The 27,436-nt window shown below is 39.7% G+C and overlaps 1 protein-coding gene and 1 long non-coding RNA gene across 4 annotated transcripts in view; one reads left to right on the forward strand and one right to left on the reverse strand.

Annotated features, from left to right (window-relative positions):
• Nucleotides 1–821: 821 nt before the first annotated feature.
• On the reverse strand, nt 822–26,372 carry LOC138740478 (uncharacterized). Its single transcript, XR_011342936.1, has 3 exons — nt 26,163–26,372; nt 7,012–7,126; nt 822–1,207 (listed from the first exon to the last, which is right to left on the reverse strand). It is a non-coding gene; the product is annotated as an uncharacterized lncRNA (long non-coding RNA).
• LOC138740476 (rho GTPase-activating protein 6-like) overlaps nt 14,910–27,436 on the forward strand; it is a 105,942-nt gene continuing 93,415 nt past the window's right edge. For all 3 annotated transcript variants that reach the window (XM_069893175.1, XM_069893176.1, XM_069893177.1), the window contains exon 1: nt 14,910–15,027. The gene's annotated coding sequence lies outside the window, so the exon portion shown is untranslated. The remainder of the gene's footprint in view (nt 15,028–27,436) is intronic.

Here is a 27,436-nt window from a genome sequence, read left to right on the forward strand (position 1 = left end):
TGGAGGCCAAGTCACAGGGTATATCGAAAGCAGAGGTTGATAGGTTCTTGACTAGTAAGGGCATCAAACATTATGTGGAGGAGGCAGGAAAAAGAGGTTGAAAGGAAAAACTCATCAGCCATTATTTGAATGGCTGTGCAGCCTAGACATGCTGAATAGCCTAATTCTGCTCCTCGGTCTTCTGGTTCATGCCATTATCAGCAACTTCCCCTTTGATTGTATGTGAAGTTCCGTACTCTCTTTAGTTGTCCTAAAGAAATAGGAATTTAAGCCATTTCCCCCATCCACGTTATCTGGTATTTGTGCCAATGTTTGGATGCAATTTCAATGTTGTATAGTCACATTGTATAATGGTTTAAGTGCAGAAATTGTTGGTATGGTAAATCTGCTTGACATTTCAAATGAGAAAATATAAATTCTAAGACTGGTCATTCCTTTCATTCAAATGTTCTGTCTTGATTTGGGGGTTTTTTTTGTGAGTTTGAGTTGGTCACATTATTATCAATAACAGCATTCTGTAACCAAAATAATCCTTTAGACACAGTGGGATTTCAATTCTGGTTCTGTTTTTGTTTGCATTTTTCAGTGCTATTTTACTGGTTTATCTATTTACCCTGTATATTTACATTCATCTATTCAACTTGTACATTTACATTGACCTCAATACTTTCCGGCAGACTGAAATATGAAATTTTGCTCAATCTCTGGGTACATGGGCCACAAGCTGTACTTGCCTAATTTGTCCTTCTGTCTAAGTTCAGATTTAAATGGACACACTGCTGATTAACACCAAGCCTGTACACCCATAAAGAAATGGTCACTGTTTTTTAATTAGGCGATAACCCCGTTGAGTTAAATCAGCGTACAAGGGATTAAATACAGTACAGATCATATCAAATTCTTGACTATACAGCAGGGTAAAGGGTTATTATCATGTAAATCCAGTTAAGGATTACTCACAGAGTAACAGTACAGTGTATCATTTTCATTTGCATAATGATTCTACTCCTGCTGCCATTATAACTTGACAATCCAATATTAAATAGAGACACGAGGCTGCAGCGTGTGGACTCTGGAGTCCCGATGTAGGGTCTTGATCCAAGATATCGACAATTCCTTTCCCTGCACGAATGTTGCTTAACCTACTACGTTTCTCCTTCAGTTGCTTTTTTTTGCATGATTAAACAGTGTTTATCAAACAGCTACCCTGGTGGATAAGATCAATAATGTTCTTGAAAAAGTTTACTAAGGAAATTGTTTGCAATGAAGTTTTTTGGATTATAAACATTGTTTGAATGATGATTTAATTAAACAACTGGCATTGAAGTGGATGCCAATATATTAATATCAATATCCCTGCTTGATTCAAAGTGGTAGGATTACAGTGTAACTGGAAGTAAAACACGAAAATCTGTAGACACCGTGGTTGAAGTGAAAACACAATGCTGGAGAAATTCAGCAAACGGTGTCCTTTATATAGCAAAGATAAAAATACATAACCGACATTTCAGGCTTGAGCCCTTCATCAAGGTATGGGAAAAACGTCGGCAGGCATCCAAACAAAAAAGAAGTGGGGGGAGCGTGTTTGCAAAGGCAGGAGGTGATAGGTGGGGAAGGGAGGGAGGGGACAGCAGTGATAAAGGGTAGAAGGGATGGCTAGATGAAGGGAGGGAGGACAACTGGAAAGGGGGGAGTGCAGGTTAGCAGAAACGTGGATGTTAATGCCATCTGGCTGGAGAGCGCCAGATGATAAATTAGGTGTTGTTCCTCCAATTTGCGGTGGTCTTGGGAGTGTAATTGGATCTGATAATGACAATATTAATCTTTTAAACTTCTGTATATATTCTGGATTGGCAAAGATTTTCCAAATTGTACTTTTAAAAAGATGACAAAAACCCACATTTAAGTCTGTTGGCCAAATCGGTCTCAACTCTTGCTGACTCATTTTATTTTACTGCCCTCTCCATGCACCCTTCCTTCTCATTGCCTCATTTTTTAAAGTCTTACTGACTTAAGTGAGATGATCCCACTCATACGCTTGTTTTATTTGCTTTCTAAATATTTAATGCTCCTGATGCAGTCTCCTCAACAAGGACCTCCCTGTAGCCAACTTTCGCACACCATTGCCACACTGACATGTCCATTCGTGGCCTCATGCACTGCCAAACTGAGGCCACCGACAAATTGGAGGCAGTCCTAACCAAACAGCATCAATGCTGAGCTCCAATTTCTGTTAACCTCCTCTTCGCTTCTCTCTTTTTCCCTATCCCTGTCTCCCTTTCTCCAGTACACCACCCTTTCTGTTCTTTCTCCTATCAGAGAGCTACATTCCTTAGCACTTTGCCATCTCCTCTCGATCACTTCTCAGCTTCTATACAACCACCTGCATCCCCTCCTATTACCTCTTGCCTGTTAGCCTGTGCTCCTCAACCTTCCCCAACCTTTTTATTCAGATGTATGACCAATTTTCACATGCCTGAAGAAGGGCTCAGGCCTGAACCTTTTGACTGCCTTTAACTTGCTCTCGATGTGGTGTTGCTTGCTGAGTCTCTCCAGTTCTTTTTTGTGTACTGGTCTAGAGTAATGCCTGGCTGAAGACTGTGAGGACAGCCCAATGCCTGGAATTTGATGGAGAAATAAATTGACAGTCTGCAGTTTGTGAAGATTGGTCACCACAAAACTTGAGGTGATGCTTTTCAAATTCCAGCAACATGTTGGTGGGCTTCACCTACCTCATTCCCTAGAACTATATCATTCAATGTTTCCTTTCCCAGGGGATTAGAAACACCCTGCTTGAGAAAATTGTCCTGGACATATTTTAGAAATTCTTCACTCTTGCTGTTGACACAGTTGCTGCCCCAGTATAGTCAGAGTTAAGAGATTATAAAGTTCTCTTAACTGTTTCCTAGCTCTAACCAATAAAATTGTCTCTTCAACATTATAATATTCTCTTTAATTGACTTTGCTGCCTTCCTTTCTTTCATTATTCTTTCTGCACATCTTATTGGCAGCTGGAATATGGATTTTTTTTTTCTTGATGAAGTAATCACATAAAATCACCAAAACCGACAGCAATGGCAACAAGTAGTTTGGTATTCTGTCTTGGAATATTTGGCTCCTTTCTCCAGGATGCCTAAAATGACATTTTAAATTTATCTGCTTGGCATTGCAACAGGCAAGGAATGCTTATCCAGGGCATAAATATTTGGTTCTAGTTGCACACCCATGTAAAGTTCAGAGTAAATTGTCTCTGATGTATCTCTGGAATGCATAGAGCGATGAATTCAGAGAATGTGCTCGAAGTCAATCTCAGCTACTCAACGGGCAGGCAGTGAAATGCACAGCCAGCAACTAGGAAACACAAAATATAAGGATGACCTTTCTAGATACTTTAACCACATATATATAACCATTTACGGAGCGGAAACAGGCCATGTTGGCCTTTCGAGTCCGCACCGGTTCACAGATTTTGTGCTCCCTCTTCAGGCATTGGTCCCGGTAGATCTTCATTCAATAACGATGGGAAAAGCTATGCTCCAGAACTATGAGAAATACAATAAACACGAGGTGATGCATGATACAATATAATTGGTTACACAGGCTATACACCATGCCCCAAAAGTTAAATAAATGGGACCCAACAGTATCAGACAGATGCTTTTGCTGTAAGAAGAAAACGGGAACAACAGTACGTATAATTAAAAAAAAACTGGGGGCAGGGTTCTGTGAGAGGCAGCAAATGCTACGTTACTGCACTACAAAGCAGCTCAGTGTTATAGTTATTCAACTCTGGTTCGGTATTTGAATATAACAAATCCAAGAGTGGTAGACAAGATCAAGTTCAGAGGAGCAATTCCCATTTACGTACATACACTATGTTCAGTGCAATGAGTTAAAAGAGTTTATGCAAATTCTAGGAAGTTTGACAGAGATTTGAAGGATGATTCACGAAGGTTTAACAGGTGAAACCATGAATGATAGTTAGATTTTTTTTTGTCAGACATGCCAAGGAAACTGTGCAACATTTTGTTGTCTAGTGTTGCAACCAATTTTTTTTTCTGACCAACTGGATAGGAGGAGTATCTCAAATAAGCTGTTGCGCTAGGTAAAACAATTGACATCTTATCTATGCCAGTTCATGGAGCAGCTCCAATCCCCACTAATTTTCTTTTTTACTCTTCCGTATTTTGTCATGTAAAAATGAAAATTTCTAAGGAATTTTTAACGGTTAAATTTATGGGGTCGATTATTACATTGGATACTATTTTTGAGGGACTGAAATTTACACTAGAATCCAAAATATCAGTAGCAGAAGTCCAAATGATCTCTAAATGTATAAAGAACTAAAACACAATGAATTAAAGTAACAACGCAGAGTATGCGCATCAAAACACACATCCTACCATGGGGGAAGGTTAGGACTGTAGTAACTATCTGTGTGGTTGGAGGCGTCAGGAGCTCTGGCCTGCGGGTGAAAGTTCAAGCTTGACTTTTACATGAGATGTATGGAAAGTTCCAGATGTTTTGGCTTTTACATGAGACTGAGTTTTATATGATGTATGCAGTATTCCCCTTGCGTTCCCAGCATGGAGTCTGCTTCTGGGATTGTGTGTATTGTTATAATGGATATGTTATTGGGCCATTAAACTAGAGAATCCAAGTTCAAATTCCATCCTGGCAGTAAAATCCTGGTAGTTGTCAAAGTAAACAAACTACTGTCAGACAAATATCATTTAGTTCATAAACCTGTTATCTTTACCCATTCTAAATATAAACGTGATTCCATTCTGATCAGTTTGACTCTTAACTGAATCATGAAATAGCCCAGCAACAGATGTATCACATCAGGACAACCATAGATGGGTAATGTGTGCCTGTTTTGCTGGCAATGTCCACATCCCCCAAAGAATGAGGAATAGATAGATAATCATTGAGAATGTTATTGATGTGCCCAGTGTTCAAAGCTCCCTTGGTGTTGCTCAAGGATTGTATAACTTCTGAACACATCAGTGAATGGATTCCAAGGGCATTGGCTCATTTATCAATAATTTTTTTTTGGAAATTTGTGATGCATGTTACTGAAAAAGAGAAATTGCATTTACTCTACGTTGATGGACATGTTGAGGGAATAACAGGGAAGAAGGGCATCCTTGGCATCTGCTGGTGGAATGGAAGAGGACATGAGATTAAGCCATTCAACATTAGCTACTGGTGGAGGAGAGAAAGGAGGTAGTGAAGTGAAATCCTACCCAATACTTCCCTCCTCCAGCATGCCCTCGTATGTTGGAAGTTGTCATGCAGAAACCTGTGTGCTCCACATTTTCAGTTAAATATTGGCATTTATTATCTAACCCTAAGAACTTTTCTTCTGAGCAGAACTTGAACGCTAAACCAGCAGGTACCTTTTTAGTTCCTCCAATAGACAAATTATGGTAATCTGCAGTTAGCCCCCAAACAATCTATGAGGCTCTAAACCAACGACAAACAGCTAAAATGTTGAAATGCTTAAATATGACAAATGTGTCAATGCACTCTTAAAACTTGCTTTTATGCAATTACTGAGGTCTGTAATGATTTTATATCAGAAGTTCATTTAATTTTTGTTGTTGTAGTTGACTATTGTCATAACGTCTATAATGGGAGCGACAGTGTTTATGGCACAAAGTATGCAATGATTTGGCAGTATGCTTAAAATTACAAAAGGGCATAACACTATTGTTCGAACAATTCTCAAATGATTGACAGGCCTAGGATGTGAGCCCAAAATTGTAAGAGAGAGACAGAGAAACTATTTTATATAGAGGATTATTAAATGCACTTTTCAAATAATGATTGAAGCAGAGAGCACATTAGCATAACAGATAAGAGCTTCGAGAATCCCGGATGGTACATTGCCTCCATGGTGCCAGGGTCCGTGATATCTCCGATTGAGTTCACGGCATTCTCAGGAGGGAGGGTGAGCAGCCAGATGTCATGAGCCATGTAGGGACCAATGAACTGGGTAGGAAGAGTGAGGAACTCCTGCAAGGAGAGTTCAGGACATCTAGGTGTAGTCATCCCACCTGTGTCACATGTTAGTGAGGTTAGAAATAGGATAATGCAGCTTAACAAGTGGCTATTGACATGGTGCAGGAGGGAGGGCTTCAGGTTTCTGGATCATTGGACTCTCTTCTAGGCAAAGTGGGACCTGTTCTGACAGGATGGTTTGCATCTGAATTGAAGGGGGATTAATATGCCTGTGGGAATGTTTGCTAGTGCTGCTCTGGGGGCGGTTTAAACTAGATTTGCAGGGGGATTGGAACCCGAGTACCAAAGCAGAAAGAAGAGTGGAGGAAGGAAAAGATGACGTCAAAATTGTAAGCACTGTTAGAAATCAATGGATTGTATGTGGTAGAAATGTTCTCAGGGACACCTTTTTCAATGCAAGGAGTATTGTAGAAAAGGCAGACAATCTTGAAGTGTGGATTTGCATGTGGAATTATGAACATTATGGCCATCAGTGAAACTTGGTTGCAGGAGGGGCAGGACTGGCTGCTCAATGTTCCAGGCTTCCATTGGTTTACATGCAATAGATCAGTATGGGGGTGGGGTGTGGGTGGGTGGATGGATGAAAGGGGGAAGGAATGGTCCTGGAGTGGTTGTGCACTTTATGGAGCATTGCCCATTGCTCATTTGAATGCAGTCACCATGTCGGTGTAAATTGTGCTTTGGAGTGTAGCCAGATAGATTGTGAATTGAATCTGTTAACTTGTGTATGGATACATGGTTACAGTGGTGTATTATTAGATATGTTGTGCCCTCGGAGTGCAACAAACTAAATTGTGCTGCAGAGTATAGAGTGATGCATTGTGTGGTGAAGTGCAAAAAGATGTGATAGAAAGTAGTCTTTTATATTGAGTAGGTGATTGTAGCCAATATTATTGTTCACTGAAGTGTATCTCGGTACATTGTATGGTGGGATATTATCTGGTACATTGAAGGACTTTGATGAATAAATTGGACTGAGCTTACCTTTTATCAATCTGAACCAATGTCCAGGTTAATGACTGATTGTTTGTTTTTATTTTCCTCGTGTGTCCTTGGACCATTTGTAATAAATGAGTGGCTTTCAGAGCTCTTCAGAGACCTGTTAAAAACCAATCACATTGCTTTAGGTTTGGAGTCATTAGTAATTGGCCTAATGGTGTTCAGAATGAAATGAGGCATCATTGCTTTATTAACGGGGAAACAAAGTGAAATAAAAGGAAAAATGGCCAACAAATTCTTTGGGACCAATAAAATCAAAATTATCACAAGGGATGATTCCTACTTAAAAGTTCAGAGGATTCTCCAGTTTGAATTTGAACACCTTCAACAGGAAAGCTGCCTGTGGCCAGGCGCAACTAGCTTGTCCTAAATAATTTAATTTTTAATGTAATTTTAAATTTAGAAATATAGCATAGTAACAGGCCATTCCTTTCCATGAGCTCTTATGGCCCGAATACACTCATGTGTATTTTTTTGGAGGGTGGGAGGAAAGCAGAGCACCTGGAGGAAACCCATACAGGTCAGGGGGAGAACCTGCAACTTCCTTACATATAGCACCGGATTCAAACCCAGGTTTCTGGCTCTGTCATCACCAGTTAGATGAGCTTACGATTAGTTACTTATTAATTCATTAGTGATGCTGGGATATATTGTCCATCCCCCTATTTGCTCTGGAATTGATTAGGCAACAAAAAGTCATTATATTAATAGGTCTAACTTGTAGGCAAATTGATAAGGGTGGAAGAACTCCTCTCCAGAAAGATGCAGGTGAAACAGATGGTTCACCAAATAGGAGTTCCATTGTTCAAGTTCTTTTATTTTAATTCCCTGGCAGATAATGGTGGGATTTTTTACTTGTGCCTCTAGTTTTTAATCTGGTAACATCACTAACACACAACAGTACTATGTTTCTGCTTGGGGTTAACTGCCTTTACACTTGTTGAGTTGAGTATCAAATGAAAGAGAGAGACACACAAAAATATTCAATTTAACAGAAGACAAGATATCGGTATGAATGATCCTAAAAACAGGGAAAGCAACAAAAACAACCAAATGTTTTAAACGTTCCACATCTATGTGCGTATGTGGTCATTTTCCTTCCAGAGAGTTCATTCAAATATCTTTTGGATTAAAACATTAAAAGGAGAAGCTTGAAGATGGACATTATTTTGAAATGTTCTTACTTGGGACATATTCCAACGGAAAAGGTTAGAAAGAAAAAAAACTTCCAAGAAAATATTTATTTCCTCAATTAAACAAAAATAGTCACAACATTAGTTAAAACATTTCTATTCTTTCAGTAAAAGACATGGAAGAGCAATTTCTTTGATTTAATTATTGTCTTTGTTTAAAATGAAGAATTACAGAAGGCTATAACTCTCTGGACAATAGATCAAACAAATGATCAAAAATGAGGTTTTTAGCAGACTTGTGAGGGAATAAGGCAGAGTAGAGGCAGGTACAAGAGTTAATTCAATTCAAGATCAATCATGTGTGAGGTGAAGCAATCAGTGATCCCAATATTTTGACAAACTGTGGAGTAAATGACAATGCCACAGAATTGAGAAACATTGATTTATACTATCTGGAAAATAGGCACGGGGCCAGAAACGTCAGTGATATTGTGCAATAAAAGTGTAACATTGGACTTCTAAACCTTTGATGTCAACATCTGGCTTTCCTGGATTTGCAAGCACTTAGACTAAATTAAATCATCTGGTTATTGTTTTCTCTGGAATCATCACAATTTGATCTGCGTCAGACACTTCAACCTCATGCAAATCACGAAGACCATGAAAAATATAAACTTTTATATCATTGTTTTTTTAAAAAAACAACCTTGGGGTATCATTTCCCTAACCCTCACTTCATCAGAACAACTCTTTTCAAAATTTCAAACACACTGTTTCAAAATGAATGGCTTTTGTGGTTAGCCATTCCTGGATACAATTAATATACTTTTAACAAGTAAAGTCTTAGTTCTTCTCAAAGTGCCCTGGGTAAATACTATTCTTTCTAACTTATATTACTTCTGTGTTCTTCTCATGTTGTTTAAAGGAACATTTCCTGTTCCCATTAACCCCTCCCCACCCCTGTTACTTTCATCTCAATTACACATCAAGAGTTCAATCTAGAGAAATAATGGATTTTATACTTATAAAATCAGAGTTTCAAGCAACTTATTCAAACTTGCTTTAATCTTCAAGTTATGACAGTCAGAAAACAAGCCATTCTTTGGCTTGGCTTCGCGGACGAAGATTTATGGAGGGGGTAAAAAGTCCACGTCAGCTGCAGGCTCGTTTGTGGCTGACAAGTCCGATGCGGGACAGGCAGACACGATTGCAGCGGTTGCAGGGGAAAATTGGTTGGTTGGGGTTGGGTGTTGGGTTTTTCCTCCTTTGCCTTTTGTCAGTGAGGTGGGCTCTGCGGTCTTCTTCAAAGGAGGTTGCTGCCCGCCAAACTGTGAGGCGCCAAGATGCACGGTTTGAGGCGTTATCAGCCCACTGGCGGTGGTCAATGTGGCAGGCACCAAGAGATTTCTTTAGGCAGTCCTTGTACCTTTTCTTTGGTGCACCTCTGTCACGGTGGCCAGTGGAGAGCTCGCCATATAACACGATCTTGGGAAGGCGATGGTCCTCCATTCTGGAGACGTGACCCATCCAGCGCAGCTGGATCTTCAGCAGCGTGGACTCGATGCTGTCGACCTCTGCCATCTCGAGTACTTCGACGTTAGGGGTGTATAGGCCATTAGGCCTATTCAATTTTGACAGAGGGTGCATCACAATATACACTCCCCACAACAAATAATTTGATTTCCACTGATGACAGACAAAACCAAACATTAATGTGGGACTTAAAATTTTGAAAATTTCTCTCCAGTCCTCGACCCAGTTAAAACTATTATTATTCATGTGGGGGAATATAAATCTGGCTTCCTATTGGTGGGATTTAACCAATTGCTGCTCATTGTACAAATGGTACAGAATCAACTTCCAGAAAAGGTCCAAGCCTTGACAACTGCCTTGATCTGATCTCCTATCGAAGAATAATTGTGACTTTTAGCCCACTGAAGACTATCATTTGGGACAAAAGGCTATTAATCTTATCATTTTATGAATTTTGATCAGATCTAAATCGATGTCTCTCTTAAATTATCAGGTCCCAGCATTTTAACCCTTTCTCATTACCAAGAGAATTATTTGCACAGGAAATGAATCCAGTATCCTTTCCAACATCCAAGATCAGCCATTTCCAAAAGAGAAAAGAGTTGGTTCCAACTGCTGCCAGACCAAGATTTAAGAGAAAGACAAATTGTGCCTGGTCTTAAAATCTATTTTCCTGTGAATGTAGTCTAACTCCCTAGTCACTCTTGTTTACACTTAAGGCATTACTCCTGAAAGTTTAGAGATCTGTACAGCAGACTGAGTCTTCCACAATGCTCGTTTTGGAAGATTTATGACCTCTCTATTTGCATGACAAATACTATACCATTTTTTTTAGAATCTTGAAACCAAAATTGAAGCAAATACATGTTAAACTATATCTAAACTAAAGGAGTCAGCCAGCTATTTTGCCAATTATTTTGGTCCACAGATATACAAATTGGCCAAACTTCTGAATTATGCTGTGAGGAACCAATTGGTTTTGCAACAAATTTCTTTTTTTTAAATAAATTATTTTTATTGCGTTTTATCAGAAAAACAAACAAAAAAAAGCAGTGAATCAATTGTAATGACACCTTTGCAGATTTACAAATAATTACATGGTACAGTAGCAATACCACTTAATCCTAAATCCAGTTAAATGGTAATGCCTACAATATTGTAAGAGGTAAATAAGAAAAAAGAAAAAAATTTAAACCCATAGTAATCAAGGTTAAAATTCATATTGTAATTAGTGTTAAATCTGAACAATTGGCCTCAGGGGATCCAAACTAACGCACCCAATGACATTCATCCTTGCTCCTAATTCGTCAAATTATGGAAGTGAGCAATAAATGAGCCTTAAGCCTTATCAAATCTTGATTTTTATGACATTATGCTAGTTTCCTCCAGATTTAGGCCATAAGATCTAATAACCATTAATTATGTGTAGGTGGGAACTCATCTTTCCATTTTAACAGAATTGCTTTTCGAGTTACAATTTTCTCATAAAGGCATGATACCTGCATTATATTATAAATAATTCAATATGAAAGCAATTTCTTTAAGTGGAATTTAAACAGAATGGGAGAATGATCCGAATATCTCTTCTCCAACTTGCTCAAATTTATTTTGATATTAGTTCACTTTGTGACAAATGTAAAATATTCAATGTCTCTTTGTTCCATATGTTTTGGACTTTCCCTAATTTGCAAAAATATTGGACTGACATTTTTAGAACTTTTTCAATCATATTTAGGATCACTTTAGATCCAGGTCCTGTAATCGCACTATTTATTTTTTCTAAAGATCTAAGTATTATTTTATCTTCTAATCAAGACAGGTTTGAGCATCCTCCATTTTATAAGGAAGAAGATCAATGAATTTCTAACGATAATGTTGTGCCCTAAAAGAAAGTGGTCAAGCTGAATTTATTTGCCAAACTTCCATTATTTACTGTATCTCCTTCTCTAAAGCCCTTTAGCTTCCCTGTCTACAAGTGTCTCTGAGAAAAACATCCACAGCAGCCAGATTAGTGGTACTACTATTAGCTCTGCTGTAAAGCAGTTTAGGAGACCAAGAGTGAAAGGGTACTCTCTTTTGTTTTGGGCACGAGCAAGCATTTCTGTGGGCATCAGTAGGACTCCAAGATGGTATTTTGCCTCCCTGTATAAGGGGCAAGGATGTTGCTGAGGGGCTCCCTGAAAAGGGAGGATTAACAGCAGGAGGTCATGGCCCATATTGGAATCAACCATGTAGACAGGCAGAGAGATTAGGTTAAGCAAAGACAATTTATTGAGTCAGTTATAAAACAGGATTTCTTGGGATGCAATCTTAGGATTAATCCCTGTGCTATGAACAACTAAGGCAAGAAATGGGCAGTTAAATATGTGATTAAGGAGCTGATGAAGGAGGGAGGGTTTCATGTATGTGGGTCACTGGCGTCTCTTCCAGGGCAAGATGGGACATGCACAAGAAGGACTTGTTTCACCTGAAATGGAGTGGCGCAAATATCCTGGCAGGGAAATAAGAAGGAATTGGATAAAAAGAGGACATATAATAAGAGATTTTATGAGTACATTTGGAGTACAGAGTTAGTGAGGAGAGAATCGGTCCCTTTAAGGATTAATGTGGTTCTCTACGTGTGGAGCAAAGGGAAATGACCGAGGTCTTAAATGAATATTTCCCTAGTGTGTTTACTGTGAGAGTTAAGAAATTAAGGCGATTCAGTAGTGGTATCTTGGAATATACCAAATTACAAGAAAGTAGGTCCTAGCAGACTTGAAGCATATTTAAGGTGAATGAATTCCTGGGGATAAACATGAAAGTGTGTAGACACTAATTGTAGTAAAAGCACAGAGATGGTAGAGGAATTCAGTTCGTCTTGCAGCATCCATAGGAGGTAAATGTAAACTATTGATGTTTCGGTCCCAAAAAGTCAATAATATATATTTACCTCCTTCGCTCTTCAGCATCTCTGGGTTTTTACTTAATAAATCCCTCATACCTGGCCAAATGTATCCAAGGACATTGTGGAAAGTTTGAAACAAATAAGGTCTCTAAACTCTGAAGAGTGGCTAAATGTTAGTGGCTAAGAAGGGCTGCAAGAACAAGTTAAAGAAGTTGTTAACCTAATTCATTGGTAGGAAAGTCACTGGAAGGGATGGTGAAGGGCAAGATATACCAGGATTTGGAAAGCCAAGGATGATTAGAGATCATCAGTATGGCTATGTGTGTGAAAAATCATGCCTCACAATTTTTTTTTGAAGAGGATTGATGTTGTCAAACTGGTGGACATTGTCTTTATGAACTTCAGCAAGGCTTTTAACGTAGCCCCTCATGAGGTTAGTCTAGAACATTCGGTCACATGGGAACTGGGAGAGTAAGTTAACTGGATTCAGAATTGGCTTGAGGGAAGGAGACTGAGGGTATTAGTGGAGGATTGGTTATCTTATTAGAGACATATAATTAGAGATTGCCCCAGGATTGGTACTGGGTCCCTTGTTTTTGCCATGCATATTATGACTTGAATGACAATGAAACTAGCATGGTTGGTAAGCTTCCAGATGACACCAAAATTAATGCTATGGTGGACAATTAATAAAGTTACCTAACTTTACAGCATGATCACAGTCAACTGGGGAATAGGAACAAGGAATTTAAGGATGCAGTTGAACTCGTATAAGGCTCAAGGGTCCTTTTATTGTCATGTAATAATACACAAAATGTAATATACATGATCTACTTCAACTTTTGTTTGCTGTAAGGCAAACAAAGAGTTGCCATATGCATTTCCCAATTTCTCTAATAAGAGATAGAGAAGCAAAAGAGAGTCCCTTCAGAGTCACTGAAGGGATTCACCTCCAGCACTCCTGCAATCTCTGCAGCCACACAGAATCCTATTCAAACCATTGGCAGTGCGAACTCCAGGTCCAAATCTCCAATATGATTAGGAATCTTTAAGCACCAGAAGCCCTTTGGGAGCTCTTCTTGCCCTCAGCACCATCTCAAATCCCAGCTCCAATACCTGGTTCCCATGAGCCAGCCATGTGGTCCCCCCATTGTAAGTCATCCACAGCCTGTGTGGGTTCCCTCAGCTGCTGAGCCCCTCACTGGTCTGCTGCTGCGGTCACCATCGTGTGCGTCGTCTCTGTTTCTCTTTCTCAATGGGGTGGGGTGGGGGGGGTTGTTCTCCCTATTTTTGGTGAACTGCACTGGTCGTCTGGAAGTCTGCAACCACTCGTGGTAACTGCTGGGCACAGGTTTTGCTATCTTGCGCACAGACTTCCGTGGTTGCAGGATTTTAAATAAAATACTGTTGGATTTAATAGGTAGGGAGCCATCACCATTAGGTTTCATCAGTTGAATCCTTCAGAGCAGCCCTGTGACCCCACTGCCCCGCTCTCCCGGGTCTGCACCAGTGGTAGCACTGCTATTGCAGCAGCTCCCAAGGTGCCGCAAAGTATATAACACTATTGCTGTCCTGGATGAGTTCAGCTTCACTGTGATTCACACCCTGGACAATTTTTTGAAATAATTTAATTCATATCTGTGATTATTAATGCACAAAATTCACTTAAACTATTCTAATGAGCTTAGATGGTTTGTGTGACATTTAGATTCAATGACTGAGGCTATCTGTTATGTAAGACGTTGGCGTTACACATTCAGCAAGTACCAAAATGAGACTGCAGAGGAATATTACTCTCACTTTCTATTACAGGTTGCAAAGAGGTCATTTAACTGTGGACTGTTGAATTGCATGTAAAAGTTCTGGAAAGCAAAACAATCATGACCTTGTTCCCACGCTCATTCTGTTAGAGCAATATTTTGTTTAATTGTTCATCTAAGCCTACAAATGTGTGAGTTTCTGTCAATGTATTGTTTCACAAGATACTGTTGTTCATTCTCCCCCTCCTCCCCCTCTCCCTCCCCCCCTCCCCCTCCTCCTCCTCCCCCTCCCCCTCCCTCCCCCTCTCTCTTCCTTCCTCTCTGGTTGTAAAGTATCCAAGTTTTATTTCTCTGTTCAATTAAAGAGTAATATTTTGGCAAGATATGAAATTCTCAAACTCCTGGAAGGCAAGTACGTAGTTGGTCACATTCCCAGCCCATGTAAACATCAGAGATTAATGGAATGGAAAGAGCTTTGGGGGAATTTTTCTCCAGCTCTTCCTCTTTTTTTCCCCATCTCCCTCATATACATTAACATTTATAACTGCGGCTCTGAGCAGCAAATGGAGATCCATGGGCTCTCTGACTGTTGATAATTTCTCTGAGATGCCAAGATATTCGAAAGATTTTGTGTAAACTGTTAACAGCATCTCTGATTCAGGTATTAGATACTGCTACAAATATCACAGTAAGTCTCGGAATTGTCATGTTTATTTGTCTAGTTGAAATCTATCCTTTGGAGTTAGCATTTCTGCTCTAAGATTTGCTTGTGCTTTTAAGTTTTGTTGTTGAATGGTTGCCACATTTATTTCAATGTTATGTGAAAGTATTTGCATTTTCTGAATCTGAGTATGTATTTCTGATAAGCTAGTAATATAACTGTCTTTAATTCTGTGAGATATTAAATAGTTTGATCTTGTTCATCGAGCATTTTGGTAAAACCTATGGTTTCAATGGTTGTAGTTTCTAGACAGTGTATCCAAATCCTATGGAGTAGGATACATTAGTAACATTGAAATGGTACAATCCTAAAACACTTTTATATGCATTCAAGATAATAGTAAATCCAGCAAAAGTAAGATTATGCTGTTTACACCAGTGGTTACATTTGAATTAAAATACCGTAACCCAGGATGAAGCCATTTGCTTTTGACTGCTTGCTTAGCAAGAGTCTTAATAAGAGGCTCACTCTCTGCTTAGTAAGAGTCCTTATCTTTATTCGTATGTTATTAAGTATATTAGTAAGGTTTTAATCTGTAAACTTAGGGGAGGGGCGTTAATTATCTATAATGTTATTGTTTGTCTTTCGGGCGGCTCTGTGGAGGGGGAGGAACCTGTAGATACAGCAACTGTTAAATGTTTTCAAAGTATGTGAATGAAAATAAAGAAAAATGCTTTAAGGTTTATATATTCATGCAAGTGAAGCTTGTTCAGTGTCAGTACATTATGGTATTTTTGTCTTTTAAACTGCTTATTCTTAATGCAGGAGTATTCGTTAGGCATCGCAAGAGAGTTTCAAATAACTGGAAAATTTGCATATCTGGCATCTCCATATCCCCTTAGGTGCCAGATACCAGAGGTTTTACTGTAATAAGATACTGGACAAATGAAGTATGTTGGAGAGGAGACCACAGGATATGGGTTGGGGGTGGGGGGTGGGGAGGTGGTATTGAAAGAAAAGTAATTACTGAAATAGGTTTGGAAAATGGAAGCAGGAAAGGGACGGATAGAAACAATCAAACCTGATTGGGGTGGAGTTATCTGAAATGGGAAAATTCAGTGTTAATGCTGTTGGTTTCAGGCAGAATATGATGTGTTGTTCCTAATGTTTGACCTCAACCTGGACATGGATGAAACTGAGGACAGAGAGGTCTGTCTGTTCATCAGGAGAGGAATTAAAATGGATTGCAACTGGGAGTTCCAGCTTGCACTTCCAGATGGAGCTCGTGTGCTTGGCAAAGTTATTGTCCAATCTGCATTTAGACTCACCACTTTAGAGGTGGTCATTTTGAGTGTACTGAGTGCAGGAGGTTGGACAAAGTGCATGTGAAATTCTTATCAGCTGGATGTCAGTATATGGTCCTGGATGGAGATGAGGAGGGAGATGTTAGGAGATATTGTACCTATTGTGGTGCAAGCAAATGTATAAGGGGGTGGGAAGGGAAGAGTGAACTATGGATTCATGGTGAGAGTGTGCCATGCAAGAAAGTGGAATGGGGAGAGGAGGAGAAGTTGTTGCTGGTGGTGGGATCATGGAATAATGTGCTAGATGCAGAGACTGGTAGCATAAAAAGTGAGGACCAAGGGATCATGAGGGTGGAGGTGAGGTGAAAGTGAAAATGAGGGTATGTAGGTAAGGACTTTATCTTGTGGGGGGGGGGGTGGGAGGTGGAGTAAGAAGCTATATTTCTTGAAGAAAAAGGACATTTGGGATATCCTGAAGGCCTTCTCCGAAGAATAGATGCACTGGTGACAGATGAACTAGTAGAAAGGGACAACACTCTTACAAAAGAGAAGGTGGGAGGTAGTGTAGTTATGGAGCTGTAGGAGTTGGTGGGTTTGAATAAAAGTTGGTGGATGCAGTGAGGTCCAGAAAGAGGAGAGAAGTGTCAGAAATAATCCAAGTATGACCATGTTTCATGCACCTTATTTTGCTCTGTGTGCTTATTTAATCTGTCGCCATTTTGGCCTTTAGCATAACCTCTCTTTATCCATTGTGCCCTCCTTATTGAATCTAAAGTTTTCATCTTTACAACTTGATTGGTTCACATCCCATCTTGACCAAGGAATGGGTTCGTGCTGGACCCTCCCCTCTACCTGCATGCTCTTCCTCTTAGTTTTTGTGGTTCCATCTGGAGGCTTCATCGACTCGTCACAGGTGTAGTGGCAAATAGGGGGATGAACGTGGATTACTGAGAACGCACCCCAACTGCTGTGTTGGCCTTTTTGATACTTGCTGTTATGAATGGCCTTTGACCTGATTCTCAATGCCACTAATAACAGTTTAAAAAGATTTAAATAACATTAAAAACATGGTTAAAAAAATTAATACATCTACTTAAAAACATGGTTAAATGATGTAAGTTGAAACTGTGCAGTAAAATAATAAAAACAAACTAATCCACACTCAGGTTTCCAAATAAAGTCAGCAAATCCATTTAAATGAATAGGTCAATTCCCATCCGTGACATACAGGCAAGTGGTCTGATGCAAACTTCCTCCATAAGCAGAAAGTTATTTGTGCCAGTATTTGACCTCCTCTGACAAAAAAGCTGCAGATATGGAAGTCAAACATGAGCTGGCTGTGAAGAGTTCCTCACTGTGTTCCCTGTGGAAATGCTAGCAAAAGGCGAGGTATGTTTTAGACCAGTGGTTATCGACCTTTTTCCTTCCACTCACACACCATCTCTGTGATTAGTAAGGGATTACTTCAGGTAGAATGCGAGTGGAAAGAAAAAGTTTGCAAACCAGTGTTTTAATTGAACCTAATTGACTCGTTATGTGCACGGTTTCTTAACTCCAAAGGAAATGGGCCAATGACAATTTTTCTCAAGCAAAATATTTCAGTAAAAACTGGGTCTAGAGCAGTGGTTTTCAGCCTTCACTTCCCACTCACATACCACCTTAAGTAATCCTATGCGATCGAGCACTTATGGCATAGGGAATATTTAAAGTGGAATGTGAGTGGAAATAAAAAAAGTTTTAAAATTACTCTTTTAGACCATCAACATGAATTGAGAATGTTTATGGACCAAGCAGAGAAAATAATGAGTTTATATGCTCCACTCCACTAATGGCAAACTAATAAGTCTCCCAACGTAAAAACGATATTTCCTCTTCTCTGTTTTCTGCTCTTTAATCAATTTCATCTAATAATCTTAAGAATCACAAGATCATACTGCATAGAAGCAGACCCTGCTGACCACCATTCACATGCCAAGAATTAAGTAACTGTTTATACCAATTAACTGTTTACATAAAACTGTGGTGGTGCTGGACAGCGGCCATGAGGTGTTGCAGACTCCAGGAAAGCAGTGGACTGGCACAGGGCTCCAGAAAAAGGGAGAACACTCCCAATATGACCCAATAGGATGGTGACCACAGGAGCAGACCAGTAAGAAGCTCAACAGCTGAAGGACCCACATTGGGTGCGGGCTGCCTGTAACTTGTAACTGAAGGACCCACACAGGCTAAGGGCTGCTGGAGACTGGCTCATGAAAACCAGGAGTAAAACACAAAAGTCTGCAGACACTGTGGTTGAAGTAAAAACACAAAGCTGGAGCACAACTCAGCAGGTCAAACAGTGACTTTTATTCAGCAAAGATAAAAATACATAACTACATTTTGGGCTAGAGCCCTTCATCAAGGGAACCAGGTATCTGAACTGGGATTTAAGATGGTGCTGAAGGCAAGAAGGGTTCTGGAAGGACCTTGGGCACTGAAGACTTCCTGATCTGATCTCGAGCTCAGGTTGCCAATGGATTGAATAAGGGTCTTGTGCAGCTGCAGAGCCTGTGGGAGGGCAGGAGGCAAATCCACAGACACTCAGTGACTCTGAAGGGAATCTCTTTTGCTTCTCTTTCTATTACAGTAAGGGGCACTGGGCAATATTAATGGTGACTCTTTGTCCGCCTTAAGTCAAGCAAAAGAAAATTTTGTGTAATATTACACCTTCAGTATTATTACATGACAATAAAGAAATATTGATTCTTGAATCTTGAATTTACCAGTCATTAGCCCTCATCTATGCATTGGCATTTCAAGTACGTTATTGAATATCTTTTGAAAATCCCAAAGTAGTATAATCTGAGGTTCTCCACCAACTGAAAGTAATTAAATGTGTGATGCATCAATTTCTGTTTCCACTCTGTTTCAAGAAAACAGATTTTCTTTGCAGCTCTATAAAACTCTGGTTAGACCACACAGTATTATGTTTAGTTCTGGACCCTCATTAGAGGAACTTTAGAGAGGGTGCAGAGAGATTTACCAGGATGATGTCTGGATTGAGCATGTCATAAGGAAAGGTTAAGTGAGCTAACTTTATTCAGTTGGGAGCAACGGAGGATGGGAGGTGACTTAATTGAGGGATTTACAGGTCATAGATAGAGTGGACAGCCACTACCTTTTTCCCTTGGCAGCTTTGGCATGTCTATTTAAGGTGAATGAAGAAAAGTTTAGGGATGATGTCAAAGGTAAGTTTTTTTACACAGGGAATGGTGGGTGTCTGGAATGCACAGCTGGGGTGGTGGGTTGAGGCAGATATTTAAGAGACTCTTAGATAAGTACATGGATGTAAGATTATGGGGGGGTTATGAAATATGAGAGAGGGAATGGTTAGAAAGAGTTTTGGAGAAGGCTTATCTAGGTTAGCACTACATTTTGGGCTGAAGGGCCTGTACTGTGATGTGCCATGTTTTATGAAAGTTACAGAGAGGTGATTTTGTAGCCAAGGAGCCAGTAGTGATTAAGTTTTTATGGTAAATAATTGCAGATGTTGCGAAAGACATCATTGTTTGGTGAATAGATGGATTGTAAATATGATTCTAGCTATACAAGTTGGGGTTGGAATGCGTTATCCTTGGCTGAATCACCCATGGAGGAACTCAATAAGTAATTAATTGCAAGAAGTGAAAATCAGATTGGAGATTGTTATTTAATGATGTAAAGTACACTTGCCTTGATCAGGTAAAGTCGTTATTTCTGGTTTTGGGAATTCCCATCTACATTCAGCATTTATGAGAAATAGCCTTTTGCTTAAAGGGAAATATGAAGTTAATATTTTCAGGAGTGGGTGTAGAGATTAGAATCAGGTGTCAGTGGTACAAAGTCAGCTTCTTCCCCAATACCATCAGATTCCTGAACAATCAATGAACCAAGGACACTGCCTCACTTTGACTTTTGAGGCACCATTTTTATTCATTGTTGTAAGGCAGGGGTGTCAAACTCAAATTCACGGAGGGCCAAAATTAAAAACTTGGACTAAGTCGAGGGCCGAACTAAATATTTATTGAAAATTTTCAACAACATCTGCATGTTTTCTCTTCTTTCAACATATGTAATGTTAAACTTTTTCTTATTAAAATAAATGTTTAATAATAGTTTTGGATAAACTCTTTCCAGAAGCATTAACAAATGAGAAATAAAATATTCAATAAATAATATTTCTCGATAGAGGATTTGTCAAATGTTGCTAGTGTGCTGTTGAATCGTAAAATCTGAGGGCTATTGAGAATGTGGGAGAATAACATGATTCCTGAAACAATCAAATGGGTGACTGATTGTGGGCATGAACTCTAGCAGGGTTATTTGCCATGCCCTTTTTCCATTGGTACAGATATACTTTGATTTACACACTTTTCAAGTTTTATGCCTAATGAGCTTGTATCCAGGTGCAGGACCATTTTTAACCAGGAATATATTTATCACTGTGACATGAAACTATTGGAAGATCGTTTTATCCTGAGATTAAAGTTCATAATCCTTACTCAGGCCTGTGTGCGGGAGGGCGGGGTTTGCGGGCGATCGGGTTGGACAACGACAGTGCGGGGGCATCGGCTCTCGCTGCAGGGCGGCATCTCGGCGGATCAGCGGCCCCGTCACCATGAGTCGCGGGTCGGCCTGCGGCAGGGAGGGGGAGTGGGCAACGGTCCTGGCGAGGTCAGGCCCGAGGCCTCCGGTTCCGGGCGCTGGGAAGCGGCCTTGGCTTCCCCTGACACCGGCCAGGCCCCAAAACCAGAGTCCACGGTGAGACCCTGCAACGTAAACAGAGGAAGTGGGGGCGATTAGCGGGCTGACGCCAATGCATTCTGGGATTTATAGTATTAGCTGTGCATGCGCTATACTGGCGCGGCGGTCAGCGGGCCACCTCTAATACATTTTTGAAATGATCTTGCGGGCCAAATGTAATTATATCGCGGGCCAAATTTGGGCCGCGGGCCAGAGTTTGACATGTGTGGTGTAAGGTGATTGATATGAACGTTTGCACTGTGACGCCACCACAAAAACAACAAATTTAATGACTTGTTCATGACAATAGATTCTGATTCCTGTGGTTGTCTCCTCTATGTTGGAAGACTGGGAGATTGCTTTGTTGAGCACCTAGGTTCTGTCCCCTGGAATAGTGTGGCTCTTTCAGTGATCACCCATTCCCTTGCTGACATGTCTCTCCATGGTCTCATGTTTTGCAGACTGAGACCACTACAAATTGGAGGAACAACACCTCATATTTCGTCTAGTCACCCTTCAAGCAGATGTCATCAACGTTGACTTATCTGGTTTCCATTACCCTCCCCCCACCCCCCATGTCTCCATTCCTGTAGTTCTTCCCCTCTCTCTTCCCTTTTCCCTCCATCTCCTTTACCTCAGCTCCGTATTTACAGAGTCAACCTCCCACACACCCCCTCATAAATGCTCACCTTTGCTTCCTTCCCTCTCCTCCATATCCAATTATGACCTTTTGTCTGTTGGTCTGAACTCCTCCCCCAACATTTCGTTTTGCCTCCTATGGATGTTGCGAGACCTGCTGAGTTCCTTCAGCATTTCTGTGTTTTTACTGTAGAGTTTAGACACCTACACTCTAATTATTAAGTTATTGATTATTACCTATACTGAATCCATTGTTTTAACCTTTATCTTGCATCGGTTGATTCAATCATTTTAAATGCATGCACCAAATCAATAGATTAGATCTTAAAGATCAGGTTAAAGATCAGGTCTGGAACTTCATTTGGTTCTTCAAATAAAATAGTCATTTCTTCTATATTTCTCCTGTCCAAGGTGACAAAGATATCATCTCCCAGGTTAGTTGTTCCTCACCTCAAACCAGTAATGTTGATGCAAGCTAGTTTCTCTGACCACAGAGGCGGTTTTGACCAGGACTGAGCAGATGGAATGATTGTTTGTGCAAGATTTCTATCAGCTGTTGGTGATCAAGTGGTTCCAGGGATGGCAGGAAACTGTTGTGAATTAGTCTGATTTGCGTATTATTTTAAAATTCTAGAAACCCAGTTTGGCAGTTACATGATTATTCTTGTTTCTTTCCTTTTGCCATTTTTCTGTGAATTTTTAAATCCAAAATGGCACCATAATGTTGTATTTTTGTGATGCCTGGATAGCACAGGAGAGGACATTATCTCTCAATACAGATTACAATAAACTGTGACCACTGGTAAAAAGCAACTCTGCTGATCTAATCGCATACTTGCACTGTATGAACGTTAGAATTCTGCTTTAACAGGATCAGCTTAAAAAATGCACAGTTAAGTTCCAACCAAATATTGATGTAATGTTGCTTGTGTTGATTCAGGGAGCCTCCAGAAATATATAATGCAAAAATAGAGCCAGGGCAGGAAGATGTTTGGGAAATCAGCTTTATCCTAATTGGTCAAAAGAATCCATGTTTTGCAAAAACACTTTAATAATTGGGAAAAAAAAGGTTATTTCATATACAGACAATATTGTAGATATAATGACAATTTAGGAACTAGTGGTTTTAAAATAAACACCATAATTCATTATGACTGTGAAAGAAATGGTCAGTTATTTGATACTGAATGGTTTAAATCAGCAAGGAGCAATTGGTAACTCAGTCACGTAAAGATTTCTGACCAAACAAGGAAGTCATGATCTCAATAAACAGTTGCTACAACTTGGATCTTATTTAAATGATTATCTAAAATGTTTAAACAATGGAGAAAGCCCAACCCTTTAGTTATTTTATGTTTACGAACAGGAAATATTACATTTTGTAAAAGAAAGAGTGATCTAAATCATAGCAGTTAAATATAGATTGCAAAAGCATCATATCATTCTCCAACCTGTTGTTCCCTTACAGGGTGTTGCAAGACCAACTCTACTGCCCTCACCTGTTTGCCTTCAATTTGTTCTCAGGATTCAAGATTCCTTTATTGTCATGTAATAACAAGAGTGAATATCAGAAATTTGCTTTGTTGTAAGACTGATGGATTTGCCTTTGGCAGAAATTGCCTGAAGCGCCTCTTACAGTCGGAGAAAGAGAAGCAAAAGAGAGTCTCCTCAGAAACACAGAGTGTCCACTTTCTTGAACTGTTAGAGTTTATATGATGAACCTATTAGGTTGTGCCCAACTGAGTGACATTCTTAGCCAATTCAGAGGACCAAAAATAGTCGGGCAGATTGTAGAATAGTTTAGGGCAGCAGATTTCCTTCCCTAATGACAGTAGTGAATTAGAAGTGTTTTTTTTTAACCACAATTCAATATTGCCATTGCTAGCTTTACCTGCTGGATTTATTTACTTAACATAATTTAAATTCTCCAGATGCAGTGAAAAGCTTGAGCTTATGCATCCAAATATTTATTCCAGACCTTTGGCTCCCTTGACCAATAAGTTATCACTATTCTCTTTTTGGATAGTTTTTTTTCTGTGTGGGACAATGTGAAGTTGGATAGCAAATATGGTATTTTAGCTTGTAAAGATTTTTTTTGAATTATGTCAAAGCTACAGTTAATCAATGTACCTAATTTATTTCTTCAGTTTGTTTTGAGTGGCAAGCTCATTGAATCTCTGAATCTTCTTTTGCATTAGATTTCTTCCTTCTATTTTTCTCCAGTTAATTTCCATCTGAAGATGATCCATTTATCTTAATATCTTAAAACCTAAAACTCTACAAAATAAACACAAAGTTAGCTATAGTTGGTCATTCTCTTTTACATGGCTCTAGTGAAGCAGAACCTGAATTTTTCCACAAACATGGGCTGCATTGACTTATCAATGATTAGCCAAAGATGAATATACTTGTACACTCTTGCTAATTTCTTGAAAGAAGTACTCAGAATTTTGACGTAAGACTGTGATTATATATGCTACATTTGTCAAAATGATCTTGGAAGCTGTCTGATCTTTTAACTAGAAATATCAGTATCAACTGAGCAAATGCTTGGTGCTATATAGGATATTTGAAGAATGAATCGTTACATGATATGTAGGATAAGTAGGATTTGAAATTCTAAGGAGCTCTGGATTAATTTCAAATCACTTTCTGGAATCCTTTTACCATGGCGTGTTTGCTTAAATCTATATAACATTGCAACTTTGGTCAGTCATCAGATTGTTTTGAGAAGTGGGATTTTTCCAAAAGACCTTGTCTTAGAAAGACATTTTGACTGTAAATTCTCCAGAGGTTTATTGACTGTTCTTCTCCTTGGCTGATGGAGAACATAAAGCAACCATTTCCTTCCTGCAGCAAGGTAATTGCTCATTGCAGGGACCCGCCTTCACTTACATCCTTGCTTTTGTTGTTCGCTGTCTTTTTCTACCTGTCCCTTTGTTGATTGTTATTTGTCTGGATAATCCTGATCCTCTACAATATGCAAATTGCTGAGACTTCTCCAACTTGCCATTGGAGCAGGGGAAAAATGAATTCCAACCTAAGGTGGGAAACAGGAATCGAAAGACTGCGAGAAGAAATTAGGGTAAAGATGCTAAAAGTTTACAAAGATAGCCGATGAATGAGCTTGAGAGCAAAAGCAAATGGTCCACCTGATGCATTGTTTTTTTTTTCCACTTATGCAATCCCTTGGGATTGAGGCTGAATTGTCTCCATTCTAGTTTTGTGGGTCAGTAGGAGAATGATGAGAGCACCAGTGGACCCCCCACAGATGGGACAGAAGGGGAGTGATAGAGTGGTTTGTGAATTAGTGCACTCCTTCTAAAATCTACGCAGGTTTTAAGTGTGCTGCTAACGCATGGTCTCGACACGTTGTGAGAGTATGTTTAATTGTCTCTACTTACCTACACGAAGAATCCCGACTGGTTTGATTAAGACTGATCAAACCATTTGATGTAAACTAAAGATGTTCTTGATTGGAAGCTTTGTATTTGCTCAGGAAAAAGTGTAGCTTTCCAGATGTCTGAAGATTAGCATAAAACCCTTGACAAAAAAAAAGAGCAAATGGCAAGACCATGGGGAGGCCTGTTAACTTGCTGTTAGACAGTTCTTGGGTGGGGTCTTCAGTGATGTGAAGGCCTGCAGCTGCTGAGTCTTGAAGCTGTGAGGGCCCTTCACATCATTCTGCAGGTCTAGCCTTTCTGTCACGCTGGACCAACAAGAGGTCAAAAGTATCACATCCTATCTCAAAACATAACATCTCCTCAGCAGCAGATTATATCCCTGCTGAAGTACTAAAACTTGGTGGTGAGACAATTCAATCATGAATCCAGAAACCCATTGTCCATATTTTGGAAGAGGAGGGTACCACATAGAATTTTGGAGAGGCTATAATTGTGACCAAAGAAGTCAAATTTAACTGAGTGCAACTTTTTTTGTCAGAGCAGCGTTTGCTCAGTTTTCAAGTGTAAACTACCTGCAGCAACAGGCTATATCGCTTCTGGTATAATACTTCAAGCATGAAAAATGAAATCTACTGACAGCTTGTCAGACTTCTAATTGTGTTGCAACTTGATACTTAAGATGTTAATGAAATTCCCAGAAAACTCAACGAATAACTGTTTGCCAACGTGCAATTAAACACGTCCATACGCTGCATTGTTTGAAATCTTATTTGAAGCAGATTCAGTCATAAGTTCTAAAGGGAATTGGTTATATATGTGTAGTATGAGGGAAGAGCAGGTTTGTACCTAGAACCAACTGCAACTATACCCAAAGTGTTCCAGTATATTTACAACCAAAAATGTTGGACAAATTTATTCCAGCCAATTACCATACAATCAATCAATAAAGGGAAGAAGGTAAGGTTGACAGTATCCATAAGTTGAATTATTCATCATGAACTGCTCATTGTTGCTCAGTTCAGGGTTTGCCTGGAACACTCATCTCAGTCCTTACCACAGTCTTTGCCTTGAACAAAAATCTGAATTCCAGAGGTAAGGTGCAAGCTCCTGTCATTTTCCTGCAAGACAGCATTAGACTGAGTGTGGCAGCCCTTGTAAAAGAAAAATGATCCAATGTTGGGGTTATTTGGTGGAAAAAAAACCCCATTAGAGGGGAATTATCCCATCCCCAGGTACTTCGTGGTACTGCCTGGCTGCGTAAGCAATGACCTTTCTTCTGTCATAAAGTCAGGAATGGTAAATTTGCTGATGACTGCATAATGCTCCATTCTATTTGCAGCTCCTCAGCCAATGAAGTAATTTATACATGCACAGATTGTGACAACACTATAGAACGGTTAGTGCAACACCAGTGACAGGGACCAGGGTTCGAATCCCACACTGTCTGTAAGGAGTATGTGCCCTTCTCCCATGCCTACGCGTGTTTTCAGCGGTGATTTTGGTTTCCTTCCACAGTTCAAAACATACTGGGGGGGGTGGGGGTTGTAGGTCAATTGGGTGTAATTGGGCAGCATGGGCTCATGGGCCGAAAGGACTTGTTATTGTGCTGTATGTCTAAATTTTAAAAAAATGTGAACTTTAAAATTAAAAAATTTAGATGAGAATTCACAAGTTGAAAGTAACATTCACACCAAAACGTTCCAGGCATGAGCCTTTGCAACAAAAATGAATCCAAGTATTTACCAGTACCTTTGACATTCAATGGAATTACCATTGTTATGTTATGGGGGGGTGGGGGCGGATGTTTCATTTTCTAGAAATTCATTCAGATCAGCCATATAAATCGTGTAGCTAGAAGGGATAGGTCAGAATCCTATGATGAATCACTCATCGCCTGATGTGCCAAAGATTTCATATCATCGAGGTGACAGAAATTAGGATCTGCAATTTAATGAGGGAATGCAGTACAAATTATGCATTTCACTATCCACAGCAAAATTTGACCACCACTCAGTTATTCCCTTCACGGCCAGAGTACTGTGGGTGCAGAACACACACTTATATTTGTTGTTTACCTAGACTATGCAAACAAAATCTTACTAGCATGCAACCTCAAGCCATTAGGAAAGTGCAACTTGCACATGGAGACGCTGCCACTCAGTTGCACATTATCCTAATTTGGAAATAAATTGCTATTCCTCATCACTATTTCGTCGGTCTCCTAATATAACAATATTATGAGAGTGTCTTTAAGAGAAGACTGTAACCATTTGTGTAGGTGGTTCAGATGGATAAATACTGACCTTGCCAGCAACACTCATGTGAGCA

Source organism: Narcine bancroftii, chromosome 8 (genome assembly GCF_036971445.1).
Source record: "Narcine bancroftii isolate sNarBan1 chromosome 8, sNarBan1.hap1, whole genome shotgun sequence".
In the NCBI taxonomy this organism is placed as follows: Eukaryota; Metazoa; Chordata; class Chondrichthyes; order Torpediniformes; family Narcinidae; genus Narcine; species Narcine bancroftii.